Source organism: Carya illinoinensis, chromosome 11, assembly GCF_018687715.1.
Source record: "Carya illinoinensis cultivar Pawnee chromosome 11, C.illinoinensisPawnee_v1, whole genome shotgun sequence".
NCBI classification, from domain to species: Eukaryota; Viridiplantae; Streptophyta; class Magnoliopsida; order Fagales; family Juglandaceae; genus Carya; species Carya illinoinensis.
In genome coordinates, this window is record NC_056762.1 from 19,877,544 (window position 1) to 19,887,503 (window position 9,960).

Genomic DNA, 9,960 nt, shown 5'->3' on the forward strand with positions numbered 1-9,960 from the left:
CACATTCATGGACATGTTGAACAGAATATTCAGACCTTATCTAGATCGTTTTGTTGTCGTATTCATTGATGGCATCCTACTACTCTAAGAGCGAATAAAGCACAAAAATTATCTAAGTATGGTTCTAACTATACTTAAAGATCAAGAGTTGTATGCCAACCTCAGTAAGTGTGAGTTCTGGCTTCTTGAAGAGAAGTTTCTAGGCCATTTAATTTCCATTGGATGAGTAGTTGTAGATCCTCATAAGATTGAAGCAATAACAAACTAGCAAAGACCGGCCAATATTCACGAGATTCGTAGTTTCTTAGGACTAGATGGATATTACAGGAGGTTTGTGGAAGGATTCTCTAGTTTTTGTGGACCACATACCTCCTTAATCAAGAAGAATGCGAAGTTCATTTGGAGTGATAAGTGTGAGGTGAGTTTTTTTGAGTTGAAGAAAGACTTATGACAGCATTGGTACTTACATGAACATGACTTTTGTGGTGTATAGGGATGCATGCAAATCAAGACTTGGATGTGTGCTGATGCAGGAAAGAAGTAGTCGCCTATGCTTCAAGTCAATTGAAGGATCAGGAGCAGAATTATCCTACTCATGACTTGGAGTTAGATGCAGTGGTTTTTGCTATTAAGATTTGGAGACAGTACTTGTATGGCAAAAAGTGTGAAGTCTTTAGGGTTCAAAAAAGCCTCAAGTACCTTTATGAGCGAAAGACCCTTCATATGAGGTAGAGAAGATGATTGGAATCGATTAGTGACTATTACTGCGACATTAAGTACCACCCTGAGAAGGCCAATGTGGTAGCTGTTGCTTTGAGTCGCAATAGCACATCAGAAGATTCATTTATTCAATTAGCGGGAGTAAGTTCCCTCATATGCAGTATGAGGAAAATATTGATCAGGGGCCATAGTCAAGAAGTCGTGGTGGCCACAATCCAAGAATTCATTATGGATGTCATTAAAAAAATTTGAGAAGTCAGAAGGGCCAAAAGACTTTAGTATTAGAGGAGATGGAACTCTGTATTACAAGGACCGTAGAGTCATCCCAACTGATCAAGAGTTGAGGGATAGGTGTTAAAAGAGGCTCATAACACTCCCTACATAGCCCATCCTTATAGTACGAAGTTGAAAAAGAATCTGAGGCAACATTTTTGGTGGGAAAGAATGAAGAAGGATGTGGCAGAATTTGTGAATAAATGTTATGTCTACAGACTGGTTAAAGCAGAACATTAGAAATCGATAGGTGAGTTGCAATCACTGCCAATCCTAGAGTGGAAGTGAGAAGACATCTTGATGGATTTTGTGGTTGGTTTTCCTAAAAACACAGCTAGGAATAACACTGTGTCTGTGATAGTTGACCATTTAACAAACAACGCCCACTTCATACCCATCAAGAATACCGATTCTTTAGAAAGATTGATGAGGATTTATGTGTTGAAAATTTTTCAAACTTCACAAAGTACCTAGGACAATCATGTTAGACAGAGACTCTGGTCTAATGTCTCAACTCTGGCAAAGTTTGTAGAATTTCATGGGTACCAGTTTTAAATTTAGTAGTACCTACCATCATCAAGCAAACAGATAAACCAAGAGGACAATTCAAACCTTAGAAGATATGCTTACAACCTGTGTACTGGAACATTAAGGAAATTGGGAGAAGTAACTAATTCTGGTAGGATTTGCTTACAACAATAGCTTCTAGGCCACCATTCAAATGGCACCCTATGAGGCGTTGTATGGTAGGAAGTGCATATCCCTTTTTTTATTGTGATCAAGTTGTGGAGAATAAGAAAATTGGACCAGAAGTCCTTCATGAAATAAAGGACCAAGTCCTGATAACTAGAGAAAGGATGAAAATGGCATAAAGCCAACAGAAGAGCTACTCTGACAACCAAAGGAGTATAGAGATTGGATTTATATGAAAGTATCTCCCATGAGAAGTAAGCCGATTCAGTGCTAAAGGCAAGTTAGGTCTGAGATACATGGGACCGTATTTGATAGTGGAAAAGGTGAGGGGTAGTTGTGTACTATCTAGACTTATCAACTGAGTTCCATGGAATTGATAATGTATTCCATGTGTCCTTAGTAAAAAATAGTTTTGAAAATTAGACACTAGCAGTTGTAGACCCCAATAGCATACCTTTGCAATCCAACTTAACCTACAAAAAAAAGGCAATGCAAATCATTGATTGGAAGGAAAAGGAATTGCGTAACTACAATATCACATTGGTCAAAGTACTTAGGTAGAATCATAATGTTTAGAAAGCAACTTGGCAAAAAGAAGCAGGCATGAAAGCCAAGTACCGTCATCTATTTGGATCTTAGCCAAGTTCTTGTTTTGTATTTAGTCTTGGCTCATCTGATTTTTGTATTCACTTTTGTACAAGGTTGCATTGCATCAGTTAGTCATATTACTCAATTGTTTGGATATAAAATAAAGTACATTTTTATTTCATAAATATTGTGGACACATCTTTAGTGTGTGCTATGAATTATTTTCTCTATATTTTGATTATATCCTTTTGCAGTTCCATGGCACAAGAACGAAAGGCTGCAAGGAAGTCGACCCTTTTCTATATAGCGAGTGCGAGAGATGAGAGAGGAATGTCGTAGGAGGTGACTTGTTGAGTTAGATAGGTAGACATTTGCCTATTAGCCGAAGATGGAGCACCTAGAGCACTATCGTAGCCACATGATGGATATAGATAAGAATGAGGTAGGTTATGAGAGGAAGGCTTTGCCTTACGAGGAATGTTATCCACCTCTTCACCTGACCACATGGTTGGATCGTGATAGCTTCAAGGTGAGAATAGCATGAGATGGAGCTAAGTCTAGTCGAGCTGTACAAGAGAGTGTCGCAACCACCGATCCTGAGTCTGAGACATCAAGATCATCTATGTCTTCTACTCATTTAGGAAGACTAACTTTTCAGGGTCACATACCTGATCACAATGATGATGAGGTCAAGTAGCACCTTGGCCCTGAGCATTTTGATTATGTGGCTTATGATTCTAAGGACGGATTCTACTACTTCCCTCAGCATACTACACCTATTGATACCAACTCACCTCTGCTTGCATCGATTAGAGAAGATATGTCTAGTGATGGACAATAGACTAGGCGAGCAACATTTTTTCTCTGATTTGGTAGTAGTTTTTTTTTAGTGCTACATGCTTAGATTTTGATGATGAAATCCTTTTTTTAGGAGGGATGATGTATTAGCCATGTAGAAATTCAATGGATGAATTTCTTTAGGCTTTAGGAACCTCGTTAAAACCATCTAACCATCCAATTTGTGCCAAACCAAAGAGAGTTTCAACCCTATTGAAACCCCAAATACTTGAAATCCAATTTAAACCCCAAAATCTTGGTGAAAACCAACACCCTAAATGGTTACCTCAAAACCGTAAGTGTTGGTTGGTTTTAGCTTAGTGTTTAATCACTTAATCAAATCACTTTCACATACTATTAACCACTCAAATTCATGTTATTACACCCTTATTTATTCTTTTATATGTTCGTTATTTAATTGGGCCAAGAAAAATTGGAGGTAGGCTTGTTAGAAACCCAAACTTGAAACCAAACCCTATTAAACCCCACACTAGGCCCAAATGGATAAGGCCCATGAAATTGCACCACAATGTAGGACTTGTAAAGGAAGTTTCCCACTACCATGAGTGTCCTTTCCCTGTAAAGTCAGCCCCAAATTGTGGTTGATGGGAAGTCTAATAGCCACCTCACCACTTTCCTTTCACATGGCAGCACCTAAAAGTCACTCTCACATCTCCTCTCAACCTTTCATGCAGTATAAGTCTTGTCCATGTCCATCCCCTTAGTATTTTGTCACTTTAGAAAAACTTTACTGGAGAGAAATCCAAAGGAACCCTCTGATAGCCTTTTTGGTCTTTCTTGCTTGAATATTTAGAAGCTTTTGTGTAGATTCTCACAAAGCTCTATCCATAGAAGTTGTTAAGACCTACATCTAATTTTTATTGGTTGTATTTTGTGTAATTTTTCATGGATGTTTGACGGGTTAAAATTCTTTTTAAGTATGGAGATGTGATTCTGAGTGATAGACTAGACAATGTGTAAATTTCTTATGAAATTCTAGGCAAGATCTTGGCCTGATCTTTTTATGGTTTGTAGTAAATATATTAATATGCAAGTTTTAAGAATATCCATTGCATGTTATAAGTTTTTAATAAGATTTTTGCATAGATCTAAGACATTTCTATTTTGGGAAAGCTCCGGTCTTTTGTTATGAAAGCATGCTCCAATGACTTGATATTTACAGATGTTGCTCTCACAGATGGATTTATGTTTCTATTGATCTTAGGTTTGATGTTTAGATCTATTTTAGGACATAAATATGAGGCATATGATATTATTTTTCAATGGTTTAGTTCATGGAAAATTCAGATATAGTGGTTTGATAAAAAACCAAAACATATAATACTTAGTTTTGGAGTATGGGTACAACCCGATTGTGTTAAATATGATTTTGTGACTTTTTGTGATTTTAGTTTAATTATTCAAACTATTATAGTCCTTAGGAATGTATTAGAAACATATTGAGAGTATTTATTGAACTTTGGAATTCTCGAAGTAATTTTTAAAAGGGATAGACCAAGAACATCAAAAGTTGTTCTTATGGTCAGAAACTTAAAGTTTTGACATGAAGGAAGTTGGGAAGTTATTTTATCTAAGTTTTTGCTGTTTCTTCTAGTGTATTATTAAAGCATAAGATGCAAAAAACCCTACACCTTTATCAAACATCAAACTGACAACTAGTCTAGTCCTCCTTAGTGAGGTTTTTTCTCTCTAGAAGAGAGTGTGTCCCCTAAGCTAGTTGGCTGGCTTGATGAGGTGATGATGAAGGAGGAGTTAACAAGGAGGTGGGAAAGGCTAGGTCTCACTGATAAGGAGAAGGAAGGGGTGGTCCTCCCACCTTCCTCCATGCCTTCCTTAAGGTAGTTAAGGCCTTTTTGTTTGATGGTCATGATAGTGGCAGAAGAGAGTGTTAACAAGGAAGCTTTCAAGAGTACCATTTCAAAGGTTTGGAGGTGTGAGAGCTGGATCCAGTTCTCTAAAGTTGGCCACAACAAGTTCCTCATTGAGTTTAATGGGTGGTGCAAGGGTGGTGCAAGGAAGGCCATGGTCATTTGACCGATGGCTTTTATGCCTTCAAACATATGATGGATTGATGTCCATTAATGAGCTAGCTTTCAATAAAGAGGAATTTTGGCTCCAAGCATTTGACCTTCCCTTCAACTGCATGACTCAAGAGATGGGTGCTCAGATAGGCAAAAGCATGGGGAAAGTTATCGAGGTCCATGCAGATGAGAGGGGTATCAGCTGAAGGAGGTTCCTGAGAATTAGAGTTGAAGTGGACATCACCAAGTCCCTTCTAAAAGGCACATTCCTCATAGTGGATGGGAAGAAATTCTGGGTGCCTTTCAAGTACGAGAGACTACCTTCAGTATGCTTTAAATATGGTATTCTCAAACACAAACAGGCTGATTGTGTGAGTGTACCTAGTGGGGGTGGCAACCAGCAATATGGTGCATGGTTAAGAGCACTGGTAGCTAAGGATAATGACCTGTTATACAAAAAATATGGTGAGGAGGTCAGGCAGGAAGGTTAGGACCTCAGTCGACCATGGAGGGGAGAGGGGGAGGTCAGGGATGATCCCAAAAGAGGACTTGCAGAAACCAAGGATGGATGTCAGGCTATGTCTAATGATCCTGTCATCCTACCCCAACAAGTTGTGGCTGATGACTACCTGCAGGATGCATGGGACAAGGAGAAGTCAACCATCTTACTAGTTAAGGTAAGTATAGGAAAACAAGTTGAGAAAGGAAATGTCCCATTTTCCCTTTTGGATGAACCCTCTAACATGATAGGGATTGAGGCTATTTAACTAGAAAAGAAAGGCACAACAGCCAACCTTCACCCATACAATCATGAAAATAGCAATAAAGAGACAAAGGAGTCTAAAGCCTTGAATGACCTTGCCTCTCAGATCAATTCCATAGACTAGTTCTTCATTGAATGAGTTCAAGCCCTACAACAAACTAAATAGAGCAACACCTGGAAAAGAAGGGTCAGGAATCTGTGTTCTAACAGCTCCTCCTTGGGACTGGAAGGAGGCACCTCAGGCCAACCAAACAGAAGCAGAAGAGCCTCAAGCCCTCCTCCAACCATATCCAAACCAGCAGCAAGCCCCTCTGCTGCTGTTTTAACTAGATCCAAAAATAAAAATCTCAAGAAGGAGGCTGGTGATGATAAGAGCTCACACAATGCATAGATGGTGGAGGCTGTTGAACAACCCCACCAATCCAAATGAGTAGCATAAGCTAGAACTGTCGGGGGCTTAGGAACTCCCAGACAGTTCATGACCTACACCAAATGGTGCTAAAAAAGCTCCCCTCTTTTGTCTTCTTAATGGAGATTAAATGCAAAAGTTTCAAAATAGAGAGAGTTAAAAGAAGGCTAAACCTTGATTACAGTTTTGTAGTTGACAGTAAAAGGCTTACTGGAGGTATTGCCTTCTTGTGGAAGGATGAACTAGATGCAACAATTCATTCCTATACACAAAATCATATTTCCCTCATGGTTAAGAGGGGTATGGAAGGAATGGACTGGCTTCTAACAGGTTTTTATGGCAGTCCCACCACTGCCAAAAGGAAAGAGAGCTGGCAATTATTGGAAGCCATTAAACCAATGGCTCCAATAGGGTGGTTGTGCATAGGGGACTTTAATGAGGTGCTTAGCTTTGGTGAGAAGTGTGGGGGCCCCATGAGATCTCACAAACAGATTGAGGCCTTTCGATCCTCTATTGAAGCATTTGGGTTATGCGACTTGGGTTACATTGGCAATAAATTCACATGGTCAAATGGGAGGCATGGGGGAGCTTTCATTAAAGAGACGCTATACAGGGGCCTTTGTAATGCCACTTGGTTTGAACTTTTCCCTAACTCAAGGGTCTTCATCTTACCAGCATTAAGCTCTGATTAGGGAGGTCGAGACATGCTAAGGACCATGAATTCTCACATAATCCAAGAATTTGTTATTATTGCTAGGAAAATTTGGTGGAGAAGGAACTGTTTTCTTTTTAAATGGGAGTTTACTCACCCCTTTGTGCTGATCAGGGAGGCTCGAGACATGCTAGTGCTGCTTGCAGAAGAAGCCCCATCCAGTGGCCTTAGCTCCAGCAAACCCTGCAACCCAGCTTCTTTCAGGCAGGCTGCCCCTTTGAACTGGTATAAGTTGAACTGGGATGGGGCAGTAGACAATGCTCAAGGCAGGATTGGAGTAGGAGTGGTGGTAAGGGACAATGTAGGCCACGTGATTGCAGCCATGAGAACTGACAAAGATATGTTCCCTAATCCACTACTTGCAGAGGCCTATGGAGCACTACAAGCAGTCAAGTTTGGCATCGACCTTGGACTACACCAGATTATTCTTGAAGGTGACTCTCAACAAGTCACTAAGGCCCTTACTAGTGATCAAGAAGGATGTACAAGTGCCAGCATGTTCATTTGTGAAGCTAAGCAATTAATTAAATTTTTTGCTAAGTGGGAGGTTTCTCATGTAAGGAGAAATGGCAATCTTATGGCTCACTTATTAGCAAAAAATTCACTCTCCATTTTAGATGTAATTGTAACTATGGAGAACACTCCCAAGTGTATTTCCTCTCTTTTATATTGAAGTGGTATAAGAGTTTTCCCCCTAAAAAAAAAGGTATTAAAGCATAAGATGAGATTTTGTATGTTACATGTTTTGGTTTTAGCATGAAAGAAAGGGTTTGAAAGAATTGCAACAAAAACAACGGTTTAACATTTTTCATGTTTCGGCCTATGCTTGATTCATAAAGTTGTGTTATGTTTTAAATTTTTCTAATTATATATTTAGATTTAGGACAAAATTTACATTCGGAATATAAATTTTGGAGTTAGGGTGTGAAATCCTTAAATTAAAGGTAAAATTGTTATTTTCTCACATTTAGAAGGGTAATATAGTAATTTTGCCATGAATTGGCTATTTTATATTTCTAAGTTTGTTAGTAAGGAGTTTCTAATATTTAGAAATATCTCCTTACAATCCTTGTTAATTTGCCCTTATATTTGTCATGCTACGACCACTATAGTTAGCCTCTAACTAACTTTCACAATATTGTGTATGTACAGTGGTAAGAGACTATCACTCATGTTTGTTTAGCTTATGTACATGTTATGTTATACCATGCCATAATTCACTTTCAGTGCATATTTATCTGTTTCACATTACGTCACGTTATGCCATGCCTAATTGTTGCACGCCATGATTATGCCATGCTTAACTATATGCATCATGTTATGCCTTATCACAAGTCTCACTTATAACATGTTACCTCATGTCAAGCTATGTCATCAATAATTTCATTTCACATCATGTCATATCTCGAGTATAGAGTATGTCTCAATAATAATATTTTCACATATGTCAAGTCTTTTACGTTTGTCGTGACCCAGAGTACTAGGATAGGGTAATATCTTAGTGGAAACTTTTTGTTCACTCTAGAGTGTTTAAACTAGTGTGGAATTCTCTAGGTTGACAAGGTAAAGATAAACAGGCTACAAATAGGGCCCAAATAACTGGTTTCTAGAGTGAACTTAGGCACCAACACTGGTAGTGCCTATTGTAGTTCAATTTCATCTTATACACACTCATGTAGGTATAGATACCTGCCATAGGATGTGTATATTACGTACTTATAGTAGGTGCAGATACCTATGAAGTGATGCATATGTACGTACTCACAGTTAGTAAAGATACCTGTGTCATGATGCAGTATCAACAGGGGTGCACAACTCAAGAGAACCTGTGTAGCATCCACATTTCACTTTTAATTAACCAATTTAAATCTTGAACAAGTTTCCAAATTGATGTTCTGTTTCAGATGAAGTTAAATTCTTGTTTAGTTTCGGTTTAGTTCCTGTTCAATTTCCAAGTATCACTTCATGTTCTATTTCAAGTCATGACATTTCATGTTCAATTTCAAGTCATGTCATTTCACATTCCATTGAAGTTATCCCAGTACATGTCATGCTGTTTGTCAAGTCATGTCAAGTTTACTCATGTTCACGATTAGCATTCATGTTTTTACTATCATATGCATGCGTATCTATACTGTTGGTAAGTTATTTGTTAATTTACTGATATTTGTAATCAAATCTCACTTAGTAGTTCATATACTAGGATTAGGAGGTGCAACAAAGGGTCGACTAAAGGTGATCAATTAGATAGCAACGGTGCAATGCGGAGCTTATTGCTGCCATGCTCTATTTCATTGATAGGATGTTGGCTATCTTGGTTGAGTTGTGCGAGCTACTCGACATGCTAGCTAGTTATCTTAGTTTCTTTATGTACTTGAGGACTTCTATCTCCAATACTCTAGTAATGTTACATATCCTTTGGACATGCATTGTAAGTTGAGTGTCTTTTATCTTCAGTTTATGAACTCTATTTTAATGTTTGGGATATATCTTATTTGGTGCATAGTGTTGCTTAAAGAAAAAAAGTATCCACTGAAAATATTTCATACTATTTAGATGCATGCTAGCTGCATTGCATCCTTAATTGAGATCAACTGGGGCAAGTAATATTGTCTTGCATGTCCCGACTCTTTAGAATCTGTCCAATCCTAAGCAAAATCTAGGAGTGTCACACAACCTCAAAAGGGGGTTATAAAACCTAAATACATGTAAAATCATATGCCCTCACTGGGGTGTTCATCTTAAAAACTCCCTAAAGATATACTGACTTAATCATCGAAGATATCCCGGGGGACTCTAACCCCCTCTAATTTTTTACTACAGGTTACAAGCTGGAGGCGTGTCTAGCATTACAAAAACGTCCCTAATGCAACTTTTCAACTTTACATATCTACTTTCACAAACAACAATACAAAATATATTT